Source organism: Eurosta solidaginis, chromosome 1, assembly GCF_040869045.1.
Source record: "Eurosta solidaginis isolate ZX-2024a chromosome 1, ASM4086904v1, whole genome shotgun sequence".
Classification (NCBI taxonomy): domain Eukaryota; kingdom Metazoa; phylum Arthropoda; class Insecta; order Diptera; family Tephritidae; genus Eurosta; species Eurosta solidaginis.
The window spans coordinates 168,689,984-168,716,548 of NC_090319.1; the positions used below are offsets into that span (position 1 = coordinate 168,689,984).

The window sequence follows — 26,565 nt, forward strand, 5'->3', positions numbered from 1 at the left end:
GACTGCAGAAAAATTGTATTATATAAAGTCATGGGCCATGCGACATAATATTACCCAAGAAGCATTAAATGATCTCGTTCGGACCTTATTAATTATTGGGGTGAAAAATCTGCCGCTGTCGGCACAGACAATTCTTGAAACACCCAAAAATAGTGTGGAAGTACAGAATATTCTCGGTGGTGAGTTTGCATACTATGGCATTCAGTCCTACTTCGAGTCAAGGTTGTTTCCTAGTCTAAAAAACGCTACACAAGTATTAATAGATGTGGGAATTGATGGTCTCAAACCATTTGAAAGTTCGAAGAGAGTGCTATGGCCGATTCTAGGATCAATTGTCGGTAATGCAATTGAGCGTCCTTTTTTGATTGCGTGTTTTTCTGGAAAACAAAAACCAACAAACGCAAACGGTTTTTTGAAAGACTTCGCGGAGGAAGTTAGTCTATTAAGGACAAATGGCTTGAAAGTAGGCTCATTCCCCGATTTGAAACGGTTTGATGTTCATCTATTTATATGCGATTCACCCGCACGAGCTTTTATTTCTGGAGTACAAGGACATAGCGGAAAACACAGTTGTCCTAAGTGTTGCCAGGTGGGAGAACGTATAGGAACAAGATTGTCATTCTCAAAACAGATATGTGAGTTGCGAACCGACTTATCCTTTAAGAACAGACTTGACAAGGAACACCATAACTTACAACAACAAAGTGTGCTTGAGGCAGCAAACTTTCGTATGGTATCCCAATTCCCCCTAGATCCAATGCATCTTGTTGATCTAGGCGTGACAAAGGGAAACATTGCTGAAATGAATACAAGGTTTGACTATATATCTTCCTACGTCCCTTCAGAATTCGGAAGTTTGCAGAAATTTAGAAGAAAATAAAAACTGGAAATCAACAGAGTACAGACAGTTTTTACTTTATTCTGGGATATTTGTTTTAAAAGGTTGCGTTGATGATAATTTGTATTATCATTTCCTTCTTTTACATGCCAGCATACGAATCCTTTCTTGTGGAACATTTTGCGAAACCGAGATCTATAAGGTCATGCGTGACTCAAAAGTTCTGATTAAGAAAACGCACAAAATAGTATGCCGTATCAGCGGAGAAACGGAAAATGATACTCACACCGAGCTCTCTATTGTTATGCCACTAACATCGCTGGATTCAGTTTATGACATTGAGAAAAAGTTGGACTCAGATGATTATCAAGAATCAATGGTATTTTTGAATATTTTTAATTGTGTTTCATAACTTAAATTGGTGGTTTTCATTTAGAAATCATATATCTTTATGCTGCAAGGTGCATCATTAGACATTATTGGAGTAATGAAAAAACTTTTCTCTGACAACGTTCTTTTCAATTTTAACTGGGACGGAGTACAGGGCAAACGATCTTTATCTAAACTGAAACTCGTGAACAGCGTACTTTTTGGTAGTGTAATTTAAATATTTTTAAAATGTTATTACTAACATTGTCCATTCCTATTAATTTAGACGTTTTCAAACTGCAAGGCAGGATCGACTTCGAAGACAGCATGAGACGGTGTTTAACGCTGAGCCACAATCGGCATAAACAAAGGCGGTATCTGACCCATAAATCCAGCTCTGAAACAGCATAAACCTACCTACAACAAACGAACAAGACACACTGAAATAATCTTGATTAAAAATTATATAAGAACCTAATAATTCTTTTTTTCCTACGTTCCTATTCTAAGCTTTTTATGCTCTTATTAAAATAATATTCAACAATCGCACAAAGTTTGCGAAGATTCTTAAAGCAATTTAAATGCAATGTATAACAAAAAAGTATTTTGACTATAAATATTTGTGATGAACTTAACTGAAATAATTCTAAGTTTTTTCCTACGTTACTAAGCTTTTTATGCTCTAATTAAAATAATATTCAACAATCGCACAAAGTTTGCAAAGAATTTTAAAGCAATTTAATTGCAACGAATTTGTCAATAATTTTTAACCAAAAATTTATAAACTAGATGTATAAGAAAAAAGTATTTTGAATATAAATATTTGTGATGAACTTAACTGAAATAATTCTAAGTTTTTTCCTACGTTACTAAGCTTTTTATGCTCTAATTAAAATAATATTCAACAATCGCACAAAGTTTGCAAAGAATTTTAAAGCAATTTAATTGCAACGAATTTGTCAATAATTTTTAACCAAAAATTTATAAACTAGATGTATAAGAAAAAAGTATTTTGAATATAAATATTTGTGATGAACTTAACTGAAATAATTATAAGTTTTTTCCTACGTTACTAAGCTTTTTATGCTCTAATTAAAATAATACTCGAATTTCAGAACCTGCCTGAATATTCAACAATCGCACAAAGTTTGCAAAGATTTTTAAAGCAATCTAATTGCAACGAATTTGTCAATAATTTTTAACCAAAATTTATAAAATAGATGTATAACAAAAAAATATTTTGAATATAAATAATTGCTGATGAATTTAACTGACAGTACCAATACCATCAACTAAATAGTCCTTATAAATATTGTAATCACATAATTCAAAACAAAAAATTACTATGAGTACCTACGTTTATTATTGCAAAATCACGAAGAAAGAAAATTGCATGAAGTACATTCAATCTAAAATTATGCCACAGAATGCATATATCGCATTTTAAACTAAAAAATATGAAAACTTAAAAAATTCTTTGATTATGAGTTGAAATACTTTTTGGTTTAGGTTGTGATATGTAAAATTACATATTTTTGTACACAGTTCTAAAATGTAAAGGGAAAAAATTTATATTTGTGTATTAATTGAATTATTAAAAAGATATTGTTATATTAATGATATAGAGAAGCGCCAATACGAATGTAAGTGGTTTCAAACCACTGGTAGGCAATTCACCAATTTAACTGTCAATAAAATGTTAAATTGTTCATTTTATGTAAAAAAAATTTGAAAGTTGCAATTGAAGTTCTGAAAGCTCGGAAATTTCAATTGAAGTTCAAATAATTACAATTGAAGTTCACAATTTTCAATAGAAGTTCAGTAAATTATAATTGAAGCTCAGGAATTTCAACTGCAGTTCAGCAAATTACAACTGAAGTTCAGAAAATAACAATTTAAGTTCAATTATAATTTTCTGAACTACAACCAGAAATTCTGAACTTCAATTTTAATTTTCTGAACTACAAATTGAAATTCTGAGCTTGAATTTAATTTTCTGAACTTGAATTGAAATTTTTGAACTTCAATTGTAACTTTCGAACCTCAATTGCAGCTTTCTGAACTAAAATAAAAAAGTTATAGCATTAAAATTGGCGAATTACAAGTCAACTTACCCAAATTGTGAATTGCCTACTCACGATTTGATGGTTTACTGCAACAAATAGTTCTGTTAGTTCTTTTCTTTTGTTTTCTATATCATTAATTAATTTATTTAAGTTTCCCTTAACTTTGTATGCATACAATCGCATACAATCGCATACAATAAAATTTGTATTTATGGGTCACCAACAAGACTGAAAAACTATTCCTTAAGACTTATAGTTAATAATTTACAACTATTATAAATAATGTAATATATTGTAAAAATGTTTAATAAAAGAAATGTTAATAGATTTGAATTAAAGAAATATTTTATTTATATAGCAGTATAATTCAAGTAAAAAAACGGTCATAACACTAGTCAAATGACGGTCATATTAACGTAAAAATACTCGTAAAGTTACAGGTATATAACTCAAAAAATGATTGCCAGAACGTGAATGTAAGAACAGTACAGCACTATAGTTTGTTTACATTTCGATAACCTAAAACCGTATATGTGTGAGCAGTATGGACAATCACATAAATAGGTACGACGAAATGGACTGGTCACGAAAGTTACCGCTGCCCTGTACAAATGCTACTTAACGATTTACGTGTTCCATCGACACAGCTGTTAGTCATTTTCCTAGTCAATTTACGGGCACATTTTTGCTGGGTAGTGTCATTGTTCGATAATTCGACAAATTCAACCGTTCAGAAAAGCACATTCCCATCATCTGCCAAATAAAATAAAAGCAACATTATTATTAAGAAAAAAAGCTTAAGTACTGCAACAAGCCAGAAGTATAAAACGCTGAAATGAATTTCAATGCGTAATTGTAGCTTTCAAAACATTGTAACTTTCTAAACATTTTGTTACATGTGTTAAAAACTAAACTTCATAATGACCATAGAAGCGTTCATGGACTTGCTATGCAGTTAAGATGAATGGCTGCAACAATGCACAAGAGCCAAGTCTATTCCACCCTTTTTGAAATTGGCAACAATTCTCAGATTTTGCGCTAGGGATTGTCTCAGCTGAGCATCGGGTACGAGAATACACTCGGAATTTTTTTCCACCTGATCTTTTCTGCAAGTTCCTTTTGTTATAAACGGATTTTGTCCAACTTTTGAAACCAGTCTTCCAAGCAGTTGTTTTGTATTCACGACCTTGGGTCTATGTGTACGCTTCTTAAATTATATTGTCTCAATTATTTTTATTTAACTTTGTTTTTATGTTACTTTGAACTTTTTAATTTTAATATGTTTTACAATATTTTAATTTTTAATATTAATTTTTCTATTTTCAAAAATTTTCATTATTATTTAATTTTGAATCATGAAAATATAACATTTTCTTTTAAATAATTTTTGTGTGGTTATTCATTTTAATAAAAATAAAGCATCCTACAATATATACAATTAATACGAATAGTTTGAAATTACTATTAGGTAGCAAAAGAGTAGAAGATAAACACAAAAAACTTACGTTTCAAACAATTTTATTCTAACTCGATACAGCGTCGACAACAAATTTCTATTCGCTTCAAAATTAGATACGAAAATTTCCACAGAGATTAGATGTCATAATACCAATTTCAAATTTGATTTTCGATGCTCAATATCCAGCGAAGATCGAAGTTCGAAAAATGCTCATAATAGGGACCTATGTCTACACGGTACACGATTTCGGTAGTATGATTTCGTAAATTACATTCCCATCCACACGATTATGCTTCTTCTTTTGTATAATTTCAAATGACATTTGTTTTCGCTCTTATTCCCACAGCCGAATTAAAACGTTCAAGATAAACATAAATTTTTGCAATTTGACAGCTAATGCGGGCAGACCATCGATTATTTTGTGTAAATTGTAATCGACCACAGAGTCGCTCAGTAAATTGCATATAATTTGGGTCCAATTTCGATGAAATTAATAAGAATTTCTAACTTCGTTTGACAGTTTTCACATAAGGAAATTGGCTAATTTTGAGCTTATAGGCGGCCGGCAATTTATAGGCCTACAAGCAGAGGCAGTCAACCTGCACTACCACCACCGGGCAGACCAGGAGCGGTTGACGACAAAAGGTGTCTAGGACTAAGTGGGTCTGGAGTAAAATCTCCGATACCTCGAGGAGGGCCTGTCGCCTAGGCAGGCAAGAGACAGGGCAGACGAGCACAGGCATAAATCAGCCCACGAGAGCAGATCAGCGACCGAAAGAAGACGCACAGTTAATGACTGAACACAGCCAGCGGCAGCTGGCCAGCATACACCCGCTCCCGCTGAAAAGCGTAGAATCGGGCAAATCACGCTGGGGTAAACTTCCAGTTCGAAGAGGTAACGGGCCCATGCTCCACAGATCACGGCAACCATGCGCCGGGAGAATTTGGCCAGGGCGATCGGGATACCCGATGAGTCAGCACCAAGGCAGCAGAGCTCCTCGGACGCCCTCGGGGGTATCCTGGGTGCTGCCCAGGAAATACACAGCGGATGCCCCTAGTCAAGAAGACTGACGATTCTCCAGGAAAAGATCATGGAGGGAGTGTTCAGGGTGTGGGCATACTCTAATATGTTGCGGGGTGTATTTCCGAGCAGGGCTCCTCCTTGTAGATTGCGAGGACGAGAGAACCGCAAAGTGGCTCGAAGAGGTAGTACCAACACTCGAGGGGTAGACAGGGCCACCATTATGTACGAAGTGCGGGGATGATATACCGCCCACACATAATGTAACAATGTTCCTCCCCAGAAGTGCGTAACGCCCAAAGAATTTGCGATCCGGCTCCTCGCGAGCCAAAACGAGGGCCTCAAGACGCAAAGGTGGCGCGTTATAAACTGCAGCGCGGAAGAAACGGACCTACGTCTCAACGTGAGCATTGACGAGGAATCATACCAGCTCACGCGTAGGAATGGTTTCAAGCTGCATCACAGATACGGCTTTATCCATGTGAGGCCCTGGAGGCAACCAGGGAACAGTGAGCAGACGGAAGAAAAGGCGGAGGCAGAGGGCGTCGACAAACACGAGATGTCGGACGAGGACATGTCGGACGCAAGCACCGACACCATCCGAGTTTGTGAGTCTACAAACCACCCACCGCAGCAAGCGGAAGCGATGCAATCTCACAGCCAAGGGATGAGGAAATCCCCACCACCTAGGAGCTCATCGAGGGCATGAACCTCCAGGATCTGGCACTGAACAAGCGGGACGACAGCGAGAGCGGGTTGTCGGATTACGACGATCCGAAGAGGCCGGGCCAAAATGACTGGCATAAGTATCCAGGTAGCCCAGATCAATCTCCATCACGCCATTGCAGCTTCGGCTGTACTGCCGAGGAAGTTTGCCTCGGATGATCTGGGCATTGCTCTCATACAGGAACCTTGGTTATACAAGGGACAGGTGAGGTGACTTAATGTGAGTAATAACAGAGTAAATGGGGATCTCTCTCAGTAGAGACCTAGAGCATGTGTAATGCTTAAAACAGATATTAACTATTTTTGCACTACAGAGTTTTTAAGTCGAGATTTGGTGGCGGTGCAAATAGATGCAAAGATAAATGGAGACGACTCCAGCATTGTGCTAGCCGCAGCCTATTTCCCGGGGGACGCAAATACAACCCCTCCAGATAACGTCTAGAAGCTGGTAGCATACTGCAGGAGAGCCAAACTTCCGGTAGTTATAGGAAGCGATGCTAACTCCCACAACACGGAGGCAGCAGTGATACCAACCAAAGGAGTGAGTGTTTGCTAGAATATATAGCCAGTAATGATTTAACTATATACAGTAATGATTTAACTATATACAACGTAGGGAGTAAACCGACGTTTGTTACAAGAGCCAGGGCTGAAGTCCTTGATATAACACTCGGCAACAACCTAACTGAGAAAATGATCTCAAAATGGAGGGTCTCGGAAGAACCCTCCATTTCGGATCACAGGATCATAAGGTGTGAGCTGGGAGCTGTATCGGGGTAAGCCAACTCTAAAAGAAATCCCAGGAAAACAGACTGGGGCAGCTACAAAAAATTATAGAGGCTAACGTAGATAGCCTCAAGAATAAGTGCAGAAGCACCAATTGTACCGAGTTAGAGAGCAGAGTGGACAGGACAAATCAGATAATGATAGATGCCTACAACTCCAGTTGCCGAGTCTCCTTAGTTAAAGGTAAAAAGACAACCCCCTGGTGGTCGCATGATCTGACGTCACTAAGGAGGAAAGTTAGGAAACTTTTTAACGTGGTAAGGAGAACCGGCAACTGGGAGAAATATACTTAAAATCTAACAAAGTACAATAAAGAGATAAGGAAAGCAAAAAGGGAAAGTTTTAGAAATTTCTGTGAGGAAATTTCCAGCACACCTGCCGCGGCAAGGCTCCACAAGGCCCTAGCCAAAGAGCAGGGACAGATGAAACTAGCAATTAAGCTCCCAGACGGTACCTATACCGGAAGGATGAAAGAGCTCGCAAAGGTCTTGCAGCAAGCGCATTTTCCTTATGCCTCCCCACAAGTACCGGAACCTGTATTCCCCAAAGTGAGACCAACCCAATCAGACTGACAATTAGCCAACTCCCTCTTTTGTGAGGCCAGAGTCAGATGGGCAGTGGAAACTTTTGAGAAATACAAATCTCCGGGGGTGGATGGCATCTACCCGGCGCTAATGCAACAAGGGACGCAGATTATCCCATATTTCTCCAGGATCATGAGAGATAGCCTGGCACTGGGATATATACCCATGATGTGGAGAAGAGCAAAAGTAGTTTTCATTCCAAAAGTAGGTAAAAAGGACTATTCACAAGCAAAGTTCTTCAGACCAATAAGTCTAACCTCCTTCGCCTTGAAGGCAATGGAGAAAATAATAGACCAAGAAATCAGGTCGAACGCCCTCAAGAGCTGGCCCCTACATGATAGTCAGCATGCCTACAGAGCGGATAGGTACACGGACACAGCTCTGTACCAGATAACATCTGAAATACAAAGGGCGTTCGAAACAGAGAAAACATGGCTTTGCGCTTTCTTTGATATCGAGGGTGCCTTTGACAACACATCTCATGAAAGCGTAAACATAGCACTGCAGAGAAGAGGAGTTCAGATGCCTATCCAGAGATGGATTGACAATCTACTCCGTACAAGAATCGCTGAAGCCCAGGTGGTCAACAGCGCAGTTCAGGTTAATACCACGAGGGGTGTCCCCAGGGAGGTATCCTGTCACCCCTTCTGTGGAGCCTTGTAGTGGATGAGCTCCTGCAAAAGGTATCAGACAGTGGCATAAGATGCCAAGGATATTCTTCGTCATAATTGCAGGGGGTAAATTCCAGAGTACACTCTGTGACATAATACAAAGAGCATTGAACATTACAAGGGGATGATGCGCCAATGTAGGGCTTAACATCAAGCAATCGAAAACAACCATCATCCCCTTCACCAGAAGAAGGGTCCTACAAGCCCTGAGAACAATAACATTGGATGGCGTGGGAATAGAATATGGGACCGCAGTGAAATACTTGGGAGTAATTTTTGACACCAAGCTCCTATGGAAACAACACTTCGACTCCATCAAAACTAAGGCCACGAGGTCCATCATGGTATGCAAACGTCTAGCAGGCAAATCATGGAGCTGCAGCCCACATGTGCTAAGATGGATGTATACCAAGATAGTAACACCTATGATAACATATGGCTCGATAGCCTGGGCATCGAGAACAACTCGGGCGACGACGTGGAAAGCACTGACAAAACTTCAGCGACTGGCATGCGTGTGCATCACGGGAGCTATGTGCACATGCCCTACAGCAGCACTGGAAGCTATACCCGATCTAACCCCGTTGCATATATCGATAGAGCAGTCAGCCAAGCGAACCCTCCTGAATATCGCCAAGGAGGGCTCGGGCAAAGGTAAAGTCATATCGTCCCGAAGCATGGAAGAATTGAGAGAGAAGATCCCAATCTCTCAGCTCCCGAGGGATGATATCCTCAGGCAGATAGTTTTTGAGAAAAAGTATAAAATGAAACTGGGAGACAAGGGTATATGGAAGGAAAGCAGAATTGAAAGCATTCAGTAGCGACATAAAATAGTATGGTACACCGATGGCTCGAAAACGCCAGAGGGGATTGGATCTGGAGTCTTAGGACCCAGAGCTAGGATATCGGTACCCCTGGGAGCATACCCGAGCATTGTTCAAGCGGAAGTATTCGCCATAATCCAGTGCGTTGACCCCAACCTTCAGCGCGAACACTCCAATGAAACTATTGCCGCACTCAGTGACAGTCAAGCCGCCCTCAAGGCAATTTCAGCGTTTGAAATAAAATCAGCACTGGTCCTTGAGTACGTTGAAAAGCTAAATCAACAAGGAGCACACAAAGAACTAATGCTGGCCTGGGTTCCTGGCCACGGAGGGGGTTGAAGGTAACGAGCAGGCGAACAGCCTGGCCAGAAAGGCAGAAACGACACGACCTATTGATCCCGAGCCGTTCCTGCCAGTAGGCCCGCAGGAATTTAGGGGACATCTACCAGTAGACGAAAGAGAAAAGAGGGAGGAACACTGGCGCAATATGCCAGGCCTCAGACGATCTAAGTTACTGCTAGGGGGCTACAGCACAACTCGATATAGGCCACTGATAGGCCTCTCGAAAGATAACCTAAAACCAACAGCTATTCTTACAGGACACTGTAGACTGAACAGTCACATGCAAAAGTTGGGTATAGTATCGGGCAGCACATGCCGATTCTGTGATCGGTCAGGGGAGACGGCGGACAATATCCTCCTGGAGTGTGACGCAATCTCTAGACGTAGGGCTAAGTTTATGGGCTCACCATGGCCAGAGCATTCTCACATCAAATCCCTCAAGCCAGGTGAACTGCTAGGGTTCATCAGAGATGTTGGCTTGGATGAGGTGCTGTGAAGAAGCTGAGGGCACAATAGACCAATGGTCGCAGTGCGATCCTCAATTAATTATCTATCTATCTATCTAGGCCTACAAGAGCAACAAAACAAAAATTTTCAAAATGGTTTTAAATGTGCAAATATATATGCATATAGTTAAAGCGTTACACGTATTAAAAAAAAAAAAAACACTGGCCAAATGTATAATTGCCTTAAAAGTATATACTACTTCAGTACAAGAATATTACGTAAACCTCTGCTAATAAGTTAATGGAAAAACTTGTTCGAATGTATGTTCAAAAAGCGCTAATAGAACATTCAATGCGCGCAAAAGGTCTAACAATTTAAATTATGCCATTTGCAATTTCGAAATGGTTTTCAAAAATTCGAACTTTCGAGACTAGGTTCGTACATTCAAGATTTTGCACTCTAACGTTTAAGCAATGGTTCAAGTAATTTTATACTTTCTAATACTATGGTTAAAAATTCGGAATTAGGTTCGAAAAGAAAAAATTCATTTCCCTTTTGAGGGCTTAATGCCGTATTAAGTAAAATATAACAAAGTAATAACAAAAGTTATAATATTCTTAAATTGTCCGTATCGCGGAACGAACTCACCCCGTGTTGTTGTTAAATTTGGTGTTTATTGTTGTTGCCGGGTGGTTGTTGTTGGCGGCATATGTATGGCGGCCTGCCGTTTTTGTGCCGGCAATTGTTTTGGCGTTGGTCGCCATCGTATCAGGTGTTGAGGGCGGGCCTATGTATGGCGGCCTGCCGTTGTAGTGCTGGCAATTGTTGGCGTTGGTCGGCGTCGTATCAGGTGTTGGTCGGCGGGCCTATTTTTGCGGCCTGCCGATGTTGTGCCGGCAATTGTTGGCGTTGGCCGGCGCCGTAGCAGGTGTTTTAGGCGGGCCTATGTATGGCGGCCTGCCGTTGTTGTGCCGGCAATTGTTTTAGCGTTGGCCGGCGTCGTATCAGGTGTTGTAGGCGGGCCTATGTATGGCGGCCTGCCGTTGTTGTGACGCAATTGTTTTGGCATTGGCCGGCGTTGTATCAGGTGTTGTAGGCGGGCCTATGTATGGCGGCCTGCCGTTGTTGTGCCGGCAATTGTTTTGTCGTTGGCCGGTGTCGTATCAGGTGTAGTAGGCGGGCCTATGTATGGCGGCTTTCCGTTGTTATGCCGGCAATTGCTTTGGCGTTGGCCGGCGTCGTATCAGGTGTTGTAGGCAGGCCTATGTATGGCGGCCTGCCATTGTTGTGCCGGCAACTGTTTTGGCGTTGGCCGGCGTCGTATCAGGTGTTGTAGGCGGGCCTATATATGGCTGCCTGCCGTTTTTTTGCCGACAATTGTTGACGTTGGCCGGCATCGTAACAGATGTTGTAGGCGGGCCTTATTATGGAGGCCGGCTGTTGTTGAGCTGGCAATTATTTTGGCGTTGGCCGGCTGTAGTATCAGGTTTGTTCGACGTGCCTATGGTGGTAGTTGGGTGCTCCTGGGAAAAGAAACAAAAAGTAAAATAAGTGGCGTTTATGGTCACTGCGTGTGGCACCTATTAGGCTCGCCAAATCGACTTCGGGGGTTATGTTATTACAGCTTAATTTAGAGCGTGATGGTGGCGTTTAATGGGATTCGGATTTTGTTACCCATATTGCGCACTGGTGTACTTACGTTTTTTTTTCTATGATTTTGATGTTGTGTAAGTGGTGGTGGTGGGCTGCGACCAATTGCCAGGCTTGTAGATGTGGAGGTTGCGTTGCTGTGGTAGCTATTATTGCATGTGAGTGCTGTTGGTGTGGCTGCCAATTGAGCCGCTGTTGGACCGTATGCTTTTTCTGTGGCTAACAATGCCGTTTCACCATGTACTTGGGCATATAAAGTGTTTGCAACAGGCGGTTGTAACTTTACTGCATCCCTGTTCCTCTGCACATAACCGCATTTCCTTTTATGTTTATTATCTACCTAGTTAGCGGTTTGTATGCTTTAGACGTACGATTAATTTCACTGTGTCACTTTAAACACACGTAAATAAATCACCGAAATGTTTAAATGGTTAAATTGTGCATGTTTTGACCTAAGCAGCTTGTAAAATTATATTGCAGCAGTTTTTCGCGTAAATTCACGAAAGCACTCATTCGTATACACATTTCTGCCTATACATACATACAAGGAAAATTCGCACAGAACAAATGCGATGTAAAACTATTGAAACAAAAGAGTTTTTACTAAATCATCCGTTCGTTTAAATTTTGTTCTAGTTGGACAATTTTCCAAGATTTTCGTATACGCACCAAAATGCTCAAATTTATTTTATCCCAATTTCTATGTTTGTGGTCCAATGCCTTCCCTGCTTGGTTCAACAATAAACGCGCAACACTCGACTTTCTTCACTTATCCACACGCAACTTGATAAAAAAAATTTTTCCACTTGATTTATATAAAGTCAAATATTTTTTTATTTTTTTAAATAAACCTTCACAGGTTCAGTCAAAAAAGCCTAAATCGTGTTTTTTTTAACTTTTTTACGCGCACGGCACGACCACTCATTTGCACACCACTTTTCTTTTTCATTTCTCGAGAAGCGCGCCATGCCGTCATGGCATTTTTGCAAAAAATTGTGATGGAAAAACGCGGTTATCTAAGTGTGGCTGCTATTATCGTATGGTTCAGTTTTATGGTTAGCTCATCTCTACAGCGTTACACATGCTTGTTCAGACTGTCAGATCCTTTGTGCTGATGTTAGGCAAATGTAGAGGAAGCATACCATTTGCAACTCTTGTGTGGTGGGAGCGCTAAGTTAGATGGATTTATTAATAGAACTAATTTTAAATGCGGGGGGTTTTTTTTCTAATAAAAGAAAATTTACCACCACGCCATGTTTAATTGTCAATGTGTTGGTTACATTTTGCATTTTCCATCTCCGTTTGACAATCTCTATGCCAGCAAAATGAAAGAAAACCAAGTCAGCTGATGAGATGAGCCACCCATACCATTGGCCATGTGTTATTGAAAAAAAACCCCAATGTTATAGGAATTTTTGGCGATGCCACTCGTACGAAGGAAAAAAATCGTTTTAACAACCCCAGGCAGACATGAGTGAGGTGAATCCTAACCTTTCCAGCTATAACTAGCCAACTAGTGCGTTCGAAATGTGAATCCTCACAAGTGGACCTGACGATGAACCGTCAGGAAACTCCGAGGCCAGTTAACGTGGGGCACGACTCACACCTAATATAAGAGTTTCAAAGTCCTACCGCGAAGCTAGCCGGGCAAGAGAAGGTCCATCAAAAAACTTAAATAAAAGAAAAGGTAAATTAATTTTGTTTCTCAGTTAAAAGCTTTGGCCTCCTTCAATATTGGTCGCCTTGTCGTGGAGAAAGGGCTTTAGTATAATGTTGGAATCTCCTCTGCGGAGGGGTCCCAACACGAGACGAACTAAGAGGAAAGCTCCATATGTCCTGCAGCGTCGATGGCGTGTTCAGAAGAACGCATCACTTGTCGCTGCAGGAGATGTGAGGATTGCCGCACCAACAGCACCCAAGCCAAGGTGTTGAGGTACCCGTGCCGATGGCTGTGGGGTCAGCGGGTGTATACTGAAAGGCTGATCGCGAACGGTCCCCTCCGATGCCCGGGCAAGGTCGGTTGTATAAGTGCCTTACCCCCGGTATGCTGGCTCTGCCAGTGGCTGACTAACCATTCCATGCAAACTCGTGGGAACTGTATGCCCAAAGAAAATAAAAATAATAAGAAGGAGGGGGAGAAATGGAGCGTTCTGGGAACGCTCTCTGAAGACGATCTTCTGGCGACGCCAAAAAACTCCTAGAGGAACTCAACCTGGCGGAGCTGGGTGAGAATGGGTCGTCAATTCTCGGAAGGCGAGCAGGCGAGTCTCATCCCAATGATCAGGGTGGCTCAAATTAACCTGCAGCACTCAAAAGTCGCCTCGGATAACCTGCTGGTCCTCCACAGGGAGGAGGACATTGGTGTCTGCCTCGTGCAGGAACCATGGGTTTTGCGGTCACAGGTGATGGGCCTAAAGACCCGAAACTATAACCTTTTTTACACACATGGAGAAGGTAAACAGAGGACCTGTATCTTCGTTAGGAATACTATTAATGCATTCTTCTTACCTAATTTCAGTAGTTACGACGTTGTTGTGGTCAAGGTCGAGTCAAGAAGCGGACGAAGCAGGACGGTCGCCCCGGCTTATATGGCTCACGATCGGCCCGCTCCTCCAGAGGAGGTAGCGCAAATGGTAGCACAAACAGCCAAGAAGGAGACAGTCGTGATGGGTTGCGACGCCAACTCAAGGCACGCGGTTTGGGGGAGCAGCGAGATAAACGAACGGGGTGAGTTTCTGTTTGAATTTATATTAGCTAACAACCTTTACGTATGTAACAAGGGCATCTGCCACCTTTAGTTTTCCAAGTACGGCTAACTAATCGGGGTGGGAGGAAGTCCTTGATATAACACTAACATCTGACTCCCGGGAGCTTAGGGTTAGAAACTGGGAGGTGTCGAAAAAACTTTCCCTGTCGGATCACCGGTTGATCCTTTTCAACATAGACTGGGAAAAAGAAATGAGTCAGCCGCACATACCCCCCTAAATGGACGTCCTGAAGCCTATTTGACAAGATAGTCAGTGATAGGCTCCATAGCAGTAGGACGCCTATTCAATATACAGACAGTCTTGACGACCGAGTCCGGTCTCTGGAGAAAAGTTTTCAAGTACCCTTCAAAGTCGCCTCTCCAATTTCGAGGAGCAAGAAGACCTTCCCACCGTGGTGGGACAAAAATCTCAGCGACCTGAGGTCAAAGCGAGGAGGAGGAGGAGGAGGAGGACAAGGACGACTGTCACCTCAGGAACGATTTTCCAGGAGTACAGAACGGCTCTGAGGGAGTATAAGAAAGCCATATGGACAGCAAAATCAAGCTCCTGGCGAGAACACTGCGAGTCGATTGAGTCCACGAAGGACTCAGCCAGGCTGGGAAAAATTCTTGCCAAGAGTCATTCAAACAAGAAATTTGTCAAGCGCGCCTATGGAACATGGGCAGGATCGGCGGCTGAGACTCTAAACATCCTTGTAGATGCTCACTTCCCGGATGGATCGGGGGAGGGAGTACGCGATACAGAGACGGCACATCAGGAAGTACCTGTTGGCCTCATAGACAACCTTTTAGCGGAGAAGAAAATTGCATGGGCAATAGATAGCTTCTCTCCATATAAATCACCGGGCGTGGATGGTATTCTACCTATTATGCTGCAGAAGACTCAGAAATCTTTGGTTAAGGAACTAAAGGAGATCTTCGAGGCATGCATTCGTCTCAATCACATTCCGGTCTCGTGGACGAAAACAAGTGGGGTTTTCATCCCTAAGGCCGGCAGAAGGGGGCATGAAGTAGCCAAAGACTTTCGGCCAATAAATCTCACGTCTTTTGTTCTGAAAACCTTGGAAACGCTACTATATATACATATACCGGAGCTTCTAGGCGAGGCTCCACTTTCCACGGAACAGCACGTGTACCTGAGACGTCCTTTCCCCTCCGTAATGAGCTAAATTCAGCCGGTGGGCACAGGGATGTGGCCTGAGGTTAAATCCCGACAAGACGGACCTGCTTCTCTTCACGAGGAAGTACAAGCCACCTGCCTTCAGACCAAAGGCAGGCAAATATTTTCCTGGGAGTCGAAGTATGTTCGGCCGTCTCACGTACACAGTTCGTAATTAAACGCACACAACACGAGCGTCAACAAGCAGAGCACAAAAAATCAAATTTTTTTCAGTTTCATGCAAGCATTAAATGAAGAAGGTTGATACCGCATTGCTTGATCATTTAATCATTAAATTTAAATTTAATGGTACACTGAGCATAAATGCAAACTATATTTTATTGATCAGGAAGATGGAGTTTGATTTTTTGTTTTGTCTAAATATTTTTAATGATGCTGAGTGTCTTGTATGCAGCCAAGTTTTAAAATGCAAGGACGAATTTCACCTTAAGCGTTATTATAACGTTCGTCATCCTGATCTCCAGTTAGTAAGAGGAGTAGAGAGAGATCAGTTGATTGCTAAACTTAAAGACTGTTTTAGGATAAAATATAGTAAATCATTGAATACAGAGCATGCTGACTATAATGGTTTGGAAGACAGCCAACTGAAGGCAACATATGCAATAGCTTTAGCGTTAGCAAAGAAAGGTATGCCTTTTTGAGGATGGAGTTTTTTTTAAAGAAATGTGCATTGAAATATTTCCGTTTTTCGGAAGCGTGGGGAAGCAAATGACTGCAATCGTAAATGGTCTTCAGTTGTCAGCCAGAACTATGACTCGAAGAAGTGAAATTATTGGGAATTTCCTACAAGCGGAGACCAAAGAACGTATAGAAAATGCTAAATATGTATCGGTTTGCTTGATGCAAGCATCGACATTTGAGACACTAGCCAGATGTTTTATCAATACTAGGCAAGGAGAAGCTTTCAGCTATATGTACAGACGGATCATCTGTTTTGGTTGGCCGTAAGCGGGGTTTTGTAGGGAAATTAATTAAAACCGAAATAAATGTTCCCAAGTTTCATTGTATTATACACCAACAAGCTCTATTTGCAAAATCAATTGGCCTTGTCGAAGTAATGAAAACTGCTGTGCAAATAATCAATCGTTTGAAAGGTGGACATAACGCTCTTACACATAGGAAGCTGGTAGCGTTTTTGAAGGAAATAGATTCAGAATACAAGATGTGTTACAATTTACAGAAGTCAGGTGGCTCAGTCGGGGAAACAGTTTAGATCGTTTATTTTGTCTTAGAGAAGAATAACTCGTTTTTTGGAGTCCGAGGCTCTTTCAAAAGATGCTCATATAATTAATACCATTAGATGTCCCGAATTTTTATTACAGCTAGCTTTTCTTACAGATATTACGTTGCAAATAAATAATTTAAATCTAGTTTTGCATGGAAGAAATAAAAGCATATGCGACTTGCTTCAAGCAATAATTGAGTTTTTCACAAAGCTAATTAGTTTCAAGAGCGAAATGGCTTGCCAAAACTTTGTTAACTTTCCAAAAGTTTCCGAAATATATTCAAAATTTCCAAGTCCCCAAAAATTAGATAAATTCATGGAAGAAATAAATAATCTTATAACAAATTTTGACAGTAGATTTATAGATGTTTTTCAATGAAATGGGTTATAAACATTTTTAATAGTCCATTGACATGCTCACTGGAGAATGTACCTATAAATATTCAAGATGAGCTATTAGCAATGAGGGAGGATTTAGCTATTCCATTGGAAACCGGCATTCCTTTTTGGAAAGATATTTGCCCTAACAAATAAAGGGCCACTAGGAACCTTGTATTAAACATGTATTCAATGTTTTCAACAACATATATATGTGAGTCTACATTTTCGTCAATGTTTCTCATAAAACGCAAACATCGAAGCCAGCCAACGGACAAGTACTTGTAAACATTGCTCAAAATAAAGTGCTACGATAAGGAAATTCAAATTGAAAAATTATTAGGATTTCACAATTTATGTAAATAGTTCACTTTTTAAACTTTCTGTAGTTTGTAATTATCATTATCACCATATTATTAGTTTATATTTCATCAAAAAATTAATATTGATTTCAAAATGTAAAAAACTTAAATAATTAATACATACTCCCCTAAGGAAAAGTTTACTACGCTCACGGAAAAATTACATATACATATTTAGGTATGCTACTTTCATTTTTGAATTACCTAACTTATTTTGAATATTCATAGTAAGTACACGAAGTACGTTAGCTTTATTTTTCTGAACACCCACATATGCTTGAAGCACTCGCTTTAAAACCCATATTTTAATTAAAAAACAAACGCTATTTATTTATTGATAAACAACTTAAGAAAAACTAAGCACAAAGCATACACACATGTTTTTTTTTTATTAATATCTAAGTTAAGCCACCTTCATAATTTAACTATTAATACAACAGATACATAGGTACATTTTGAATTCCGAAAATGTGCTTGAAGCACGTTAGCTTGATTTCTTTAAAAACCCACATATGAATTAAAACAAAAATTTAATTTTCAAAAAAAAATCACCCTCCGAAAAACTTGAAAAAAAGTTCAGGTAGACACAAAACATAAGATTTTTATGTTTTCCTGTCAATTTAAGTTACGTCGACCACGTCAAGATTTATCTCTTAACTTATACAACATATAAATTTTTTCCAGTGCAATACCACCAACACATAAGCATTTTTGAGCGTAACACACTAATATTCCCACATATTGCGTCCTCTCACCGTGCCGGCCTCTGCTTCAGACTACCATTCTTAAACGGCCAGCAACTAACACTGTCATCGAGTACCAAGTATCTGGGACTAACAATTGACAGCAAGTTGAATTGGAAAGTATGTATCGAAGAGCGGGTACGGAAGCCCTGCATCGCCTTCTATGCCTGCAAATCAATGTTTGGTAAGAAATGGGGTTCAAGCCAAGCATGATACTTTGGATGTACGAGGCGGTGGTGCGACCGGTGCTTACCTATGGTTCCATAGTCTGGTGGGAAGCTCTAAGTAAGAGCTACAATCTCACCAGCCTGCAAAAAGTCCAGCGCATTGCGTGTGTTGGTGCCATAGGGGCCGGATGCACTTGCCCCACAGCTGCTTTAGACCCCATTTTGCACCTGCTTCCGATCGGCTTGCATATACTTTGTACATCGTCACAAACCGGACTGAGAATCAGAGAGTCTGGGTGTTGGAGGGATACTCAGCAAGGGCATAGTAGTATCCTAAAGAAACTTCCGGATGGTACATGTAGTACCGAGACACATTTCTACCCTCGCAAACTGAAGTTGGAGTACGGTTTTAATACCGCCATTCCAAGCAGGAACGAGTGGAAGAGAAACCCGGGCATAAGGGTCGACGACATCCAAATCTACACTGACGGCTCCAAGATGGAATCGGGAGTGGGGGCCGGAGTCTTCTCTGAGTCCCTAGATTTTTCTGCATCATTCAGACTCCCATCGCACTGCAGCGTGTTTCAAGCAGAAATCTTCGCGATTTGGCAAGCTTGCAAATCACTGCAGGGCTTGAATGTAGCTGGTAAAGTTTACACCCTGTCGGATGGCCAAGCAGCGATAAAAGCGCTTTCCTCGCCACACACTAACTCAAAATTAGTGTGGGCTTGTAAGCGACTCATATTCGAGTTATCCACCAATCTAGAACTATGCGTTATCTGGGTCCCGGGTCATAGGGGGATAGAGGGTAACGAGAAGGCCGACGAGCTGGCACGCAGGGGCTCATCGGAGATGAACGAGGAAATAAGCAGTGTCGAAGTAGGCGTACCATTAGCAGTGGCCAAGGGGAATATCCAAAGCTTCTACTTGAAGAAAACAAAAACAAAGTGGAACAACATCACTACCTGTGCGATATCAAAATTCATTTGGCCAAATTATGATGGAAAGAGGACGAGAGGTCTTCTGAACAAATTCAGGGCTAACACACGCAAACAGATAGCAGTCTGCACATGTCATTGGGGAGTAGGTACGCATGCGGAAGAGATGGGCATTCCGTATAGCGAGTACTGCAGAAGCCGCAAAGATCCAAATGCCAGGGAACCCCGTTTCTAGAAGACCTCAGAGAGCTATCTGTGATAGCAATCCCGAATATTCTTAATTTTATCAACAACCCTGGCTGTTTGTAATACATTGACCGTAACATTCCGTAGGTTTTTAGACGACTTACATGGCATCAAGACGGCTTTAAATAGCTACTTGGGCGACCAGGGTCGCAGCCATTTCACCTACCTACCTACCTAAAAGGTTTACGGCTGATGGACATTTGTTATGGAGAACTCGTCAAAACTCCGTATGGTATTTTCTAGTGGCTATCACCCCCACAGAAAGGCAAAAAAAAATAAGTATATAGACATTTTGATAAAGGAGAACTCGTCAAAACTCCGTAAGGTATTTCTAGTGGTTATCGCCCCCACAGAAAGGCTAAAAAGAAATTATGTGTGTAGACATTTTGATAAAGGAGAACTTGTCAAAACTCCGTAAGGCTAGTCCAACCCAAGTTTGGACTGCCAGGCTGTTCACGGTTCTGGGTGAGAACGCGTGTGAACACCCTATGAAATTGTTGCTCGGGGAGAATACTGGGCGAGATGTCCCCGACCGCCAAAACGCCCAGAAAAGATATAATTAAATTTGTAAGTTTAAGAGAAAGAAAAAACAATTTGTAAATTTGGTAAAAAAAAGAACATTTGGGATATTGTGGACTAATATCCGAAGCATGGAAGCGACCTATCAATTTCACGTTTAGGTCCTCGAGATCAGACAATGCATTGCCTATTTTTCGGAGCACTCGACACTTAAGATATTTTGGTAGGAATTTGATGTAATGCCATGTTTGAAGTTACTCAAAGCAAAGTTTTTCCGGAAAACTTCCTAACCTTCCTTGTAGTTGATTTGCCTAGAGCGCTTGTTATAGGTGTTTGTTCCCCTATCCTTTGCTTGATCTAAATTCCTACGGATTTGCTCACGAATATTAGTCCACTTGTCGGCTCTATTTGCTATGGTAATCTGGTCTTCCCTAAGGCTGTCGAGTTTCTCTTAAATATTGTACGCTGAGGCATGTTGAACCATGTTTTGACCATATAATGCAAAGTATGGAGAGCACTGAATCGCCGTATGAAAATCACTTCTTAAAACTGATAAAATTTCGGGTATACCCTTATCCCAATCGGTATGGTCTGGTTTATCCTTCAGGAAAATTCTTGTTTTAGAGACAATTTCTCTATTAACTCTTTCTGAGGCGTTCACTTGGGGAGAATATAACCCCGTCCTCACGTGTGTCACCCCATAATTTCCTAAAAATGTTTCATTTCCTTCGAGATAAACTGTTTACCATTGTCACTATGAATAAACTCAGGGACCCCTACAGCTGGAAAGATTTCTGAAGCGAAGTAATTTATAACGATGCTCTCTGCATGGGCTTTAGCCAAAATGGTCCAAGACTATGAAGAGAAATTTATTTCGGCGTTTGGATCGCGGATAAGGCCCTAGGAAATCGCAATATAACCGCTGAAATGGCCTTTCGGATGCAAAGGTACTCCCTATAGGTGGTCTCGACTGTTGATTAGTGGGTTTTACGAGTTTTCAAGTATCGCACTTACTCACGTAGTCTCGAACGTCCTTAGCTTGTTGCGGACAGAAATATTTTTGCCTAATACGTTCTAATGTTTCCTGCCACCCACCATGGTAACTCTGGTTGGCGTCATGAGCCAATCTCACGGCTTCCTCCGTCAGCCCTTTCGGCAACCAAAAACGCCATAACGAGTCTTCTTCCCCTTCCTTCGGGATGTCGCCATAAAGGTGGACCAGGGGTGACTCTAGAATGTGTTTGTACGATATGGATATCAAATGAAAGGTGGTAATAAGTATTTTAAAAGGGAGTGATCATTAGTTCTATAGGTGGATGTCTTTTCGAGATATCGCCATAAAGATGGACCAGGTGTGACTCTAGAATGCGATTGTACGATATGGGTATCAAATGAGAGGTGCTAATGGCTATTTTATAAGGGAGTGGGCCATAGTTCTATAGGTGGACGCATTTCGAGATATCGCCATAAAGGTGGACCAGGGGTGACTCTAGAATGAGTTTGTACGATATGGGTATCAAATGAAAGGTGTTAATGAGTATTTTAAAAGGGAGTGGGTCTTAGTTCTATAGGTGGACGCCTTTTCGAGATATCGCCATAAAGGTGGACCAGGTGTGACTCTAGAATGTGTTTGTACGATATGGATATCAAATGAAAGGTGTTAATAAGTATTTTAAAAGGGGGTTGGCCTTAGTTCTATAGGTGGACGCCTTTTCGAGATATCGCAATAAAGGTGGACCAAGGGTGACTCTAGAATGTGTTTGTACATTATGGGTATCAAATGAAAGGTGGTATCGATTATTTTAAAAGGGAGTGAGCCTTAGTTCAATAGGTGGACACCTTTTCGAGATATCGCCATAAAGGTGGACCAGGGGTGACTCTAGAATGCGTTTGTACGATATGGGTATCAAATTAAAGGTGCTAATGAGTATTTTAAAAGCGAGTGGGCCTTAGTTCTATAGGTGGACGCCTTTTCGAGATATCGCCATAAAGGTGGACCAGGGGTGACTCTAGAATGCGTTTGTACGATATGGATATCAAATGAAAGGTGTTAATGAGTATTTTAAAAGGGAGTGGGCCTTAATTCTATAGGTGGACGCCTTTTCGAGATATGGCCATAAAGGCGGAGCAGGGGTGACTCTAGAATGTGTTTGTATGATATGGGTATCAAATGAAAGGTGTTAATGAGTATTTTAAATGGGAGTGGGCCATAGTTCTATAGGTGGTTGCCTTTTCGAGATATCGACATAAAAGTAGAGCAGGGGTGACTCTAGAATATGTTTGTGCGATGTGGGTATCAAATGAAAGATGTTAATGATTATTTAAAAGGGAGTGGGCCTTAGTTCTATAGCTGGACGCCTTTTCGAGAAATCGCCATAAAGGAGGACCAGAGGTGACTCTATAACGTGTTTGTACGATATGGGTATCAAATTAAAGGTATTAATGAGGGTTTTAAAAGGGTGTGGCCCTTAGTTCTATAGGTGGAAGCCTTTTCGAGATATCGCCATAAAGGTGGACCAGGAGTGACTTTAGAATGTGTTTGTGTGATATGGGTATCAAATGAAAGGTGCTAATAAGTATTTTAAAAGGGAGTGTTCCTTAGTAATATAGGTGGACACCTTTTCGAGATATCGCTATAAAGGTGGACTAGGGTTGACTCTAGAACGCTTTTGTACGATATGGGTGTCAAATGAAAGGCGATAATGGGTATTTTAAAATGGAGTGGGCCTTAGTTCTGTAGGTGGACGCCTTTTTGTGATATCGCCATAAAGGTGGACAAGGGGTGACCGTAGAATTTTTTTGTACGATATGGGTACCAAATGAAAGGTGTTAATGAGTATTTTAAAATTGAGTGGGCCTTAGTTCTACGGGTGGACGCCTTTTCGAGATATGGCCATAAAGGTGGACCAGAGGTGACTCTAGAATGCGTTTGTACGATATGGGTATCAAGTGAAAGGTGTTAATGATTATTTAAAAGGGAGTGGGCCTTAGTTCTATAGGTGGACGCCTTTTCGAAATATATCGATAAAGGTGGACCAGGGGTGACTCTAGAATGCGTTTGTACGATATGGGTATCGAATGACAGGTGCTAATGAGTATTTTAAAAGGGAGTGGGCCTTAGTTCTATAGGTGGACGCCTTTTCGAGATATCACCATAACGGTGGACCACGGGTGACTCTAGAATTTTTTTGTACGATATGGGTACCAAATGAAAGGTGTTAATGAGTATTTTAAAATTGAGTGGGCCCTAGTTCTACGGGTGGACGCCTTTTCGAGATATCGCCATAAAGGTGGACCAGGGGTGACTCTAGAATGCGTTTGTACGATATGGGTATCAAATGAAAGGTGTTAATTAGTGTTTTAAAAGGAAGTGGGCCTTAGTTCTATAAGTGGACGCCTTTTCGAGATATCGCCATAAAGGTGGACCAGGGGTGACTCTAGAATATGTTTGTACGATATGGGTATCAAATGAAATGTGTTAATGAGTATTTTAAAAGGGAGTGGGCCTTAGTTCTAAAGGAGGACGCCTTTTAGAGATATTGCCATAAAGGTGGACCTAAGGGTGTCTCTAGAATTTGTTTGTACGATATGGGTATCAAATGAAAGGTGGTAATGAGTATTTTAAAAGGGAGTGCGCCCTAGTTCTATAGGTGGTCGCCTTTTCGAGATATCGAGAAAAAGTAGACCAGTGGTGACTCTAGAATGCGTTTGTACGATATGGGTATCAAATTAAAGGTACTAATGAGGGCTTTAAAAGGGAGTGGCCCTTAGTTGTACATGTGAGGGCGTTTTCGAGATATCGCCCAAAATGTAGACCAGGGTGACCCAGAACATCATCTGTCGGGTACCGCTAACTTTTTCATTTTTTTCTACTTAATATGGTAGGTGTTACACCCATTTTACAAAGTTTTTTCCAAAGTTATGTTTTGCGTCAATAAACGAATCCAATTACCATGTTTCATCCCTTTTTTAATATTTGGTATAGAATTATGGCATTTCTTAATTTTTCGTAATTTTCGATATCGAAAAAGTGCGCGTGGTCATAGTCGGACTTCAGCCATTTTTTATACCAAGATAAGGCGAGTTCAGATAAGTACATGAACTAAGTTTAGTAAAGATATATCGATTTTTGCTAAAGTTATCGTGTTAACGGCCGAGCGGAAGGACATACGATCTACTGTGTATAAAAACTGGGCGTGGCTTCAACCGATTTCGCCCTTTTTCACAGAAAACAGTTATCGTCATAGAATCTATGCCCCTACCAAATTTCACAAGGATTGGTAAATGTTTGTTCGACTTATGACATTAAAAGTATTCTAGACAAATTAAATGAAAAAGGGCGTATCCAGGCCCTTTGGGCGTGTTCGTAATCCGATTTTGCTAATTTTTATTTAGCGCACATATAGTGATAGGAGTAACGTTCCTGCAAAATTTCATCATGATATCTTCAAAGACTGCCAAATTACAGCTTGCAATACTTTGAAATTGCCTTCTTTTAAAAGTGTACGCCCTTTGTCCAAAATTTTACTAATTTTCTATTCTGCGTCATAAGGTCAACCCACCTACCAAGTTTCATCGCTTTAGCCGTCTTTGGTAATGAATTATCGCACTTTTTTGGTTTTTCGAAATTTTCGATATCGAAAAAGTGCGCGTGGTTATGGTCCGATTTCGTTCATTTTATATAGCGATCTGAGATGACTGCCCAGGATCCTAGATACCAAATTTCATCAAGATACCTCAAAATTTACTCAAGTTGTCGTGTTTACGGACGGACGGAAGAGCGGCCATGGCTAAATGAATTTCTTTTTTCGCCCAGATCATTTTGATATATGGAAGCCTATATCTATCTGGATTAGTTTATGCCGTTACGGATTACCGTTATGCGAACAAAATTAATAATATACCTTCTCTTTGAGCTCTGCTCAGCTAAGTATAAAAAAACACAGCTATTGTAATCTATATATATAAAAATGAATTTGTGTGCGTTAGGTCGTTCAAAACTGAAAAACGGCTACACCGATTTCAATAATTTTTTTTCTATTATTTTCGATCTGATTCAGGGATCAATTACGGCAAAAAAATTTATTTAAAAAACTTCAATTAAAAAATATTTTAGCTATTACCTACTCAAAAACGGTTTGACCGATTTCAAAAATTTTTTCTTTCCTTTATTTCGATCGGACTGACTGTTCATTTACAGCAAAAAAAAAAAAATTGGAAAATCTTCAATTTATCAATATTTTAGCTAATAGTACGAGTTTGGTTGTTATCATTCATGCGGCTTTGGTTATTTTACACCCCTTTATTATTGCAACATTTTTCTAAGAAGTGATATAAATTTAAATTTTTCCAATGCAACCAGTACTGCCGCTCACATATTTTTCTTCGTGCCAAACATTTTTTTTGGGGGTACCAACAAAATTGTTTCACAGTAATGAAAGACAAATGGTTATTTACCATTTTTTATTTTTAAAGATTAAGAAAATACATCAAATTTTCATTAACATCTTCTTATGTTCATATATCATTCATATTCATGTAGAATCCAAAATCAAAAATAAAGTACCAACGCATCAAATCATTTTTGAATTACCACTTTCAGTACAAAAGTGCCAGGAACGGCAGCTATGGCACACAATTTTTAAAGGTACACACATTTGATAAAGGTGTGCGTCTTAACTGTTTACACTTTACACCTCCTGTTTGAAAATTTTTTCTAAGTAGCGATATAAATTAAAAGAAAAGTGATGCAAGGTGTCGCTGTGATATTTACTTTTTTTTTACACGTGTATACGTTTACGTCGCTAATGCTTAGGCGACCCATTAGCGGCAAATAGTTACTTAGGAGACCCATCTAGCGTCAAATAGCTACAAAACATGCTGTGCCGAAAAGCGGAGAAAAAACCTTTGTTGTATGGCTGTGTATAACATATAGCTGAATTGGTTCGGATGAATAGTGGACACACAACATTTGTTGAGGTGATACATAGAATTAGTGTAGAGGAACATAGACACATATTTCAGTTACATCTGAGTATAATGCGTATTGAAATTTAGTAGTCCTAATTTTATGCGCAGCAATTTCAGAAGTGTATTTAGAGTTTGACGCTTAGCAGTCCTTATAAAGTTTAAGCGTAAACGTCGATAGATGTAAACAAGTAAGGAAAGCTAAGTTCGGGTGTAACCGAACATTACATACTCAGCTGAGAGCTTTGGAAACAAAATAAGAGAAGATCACCATGTGGGAAAATGAACCT

General features: G+C 40.5%; 1 long non-coding RNA gene across 1 annotated transcript; it reads left to right on the forward strand.

Moving 5' to 3' along the window:
- The first annotated feature begins 1,140 nt into the window (after positions 1-1,140).
- LOC137239635 (uncharacterized) lies at positions 1,141-2,672 on the forward strand. The gene is made up of 3 exons (XR_010949443.1): positions 1,141-1,217; positions 1,275-1,431; positions 1,494-2,672. It is a non-coding gene; the product is annotated as an uncharacterized lncRNA (long non-coding RNA).
- Positions 2,673-26,565: the final 23,893 nt, after the last annotated feature.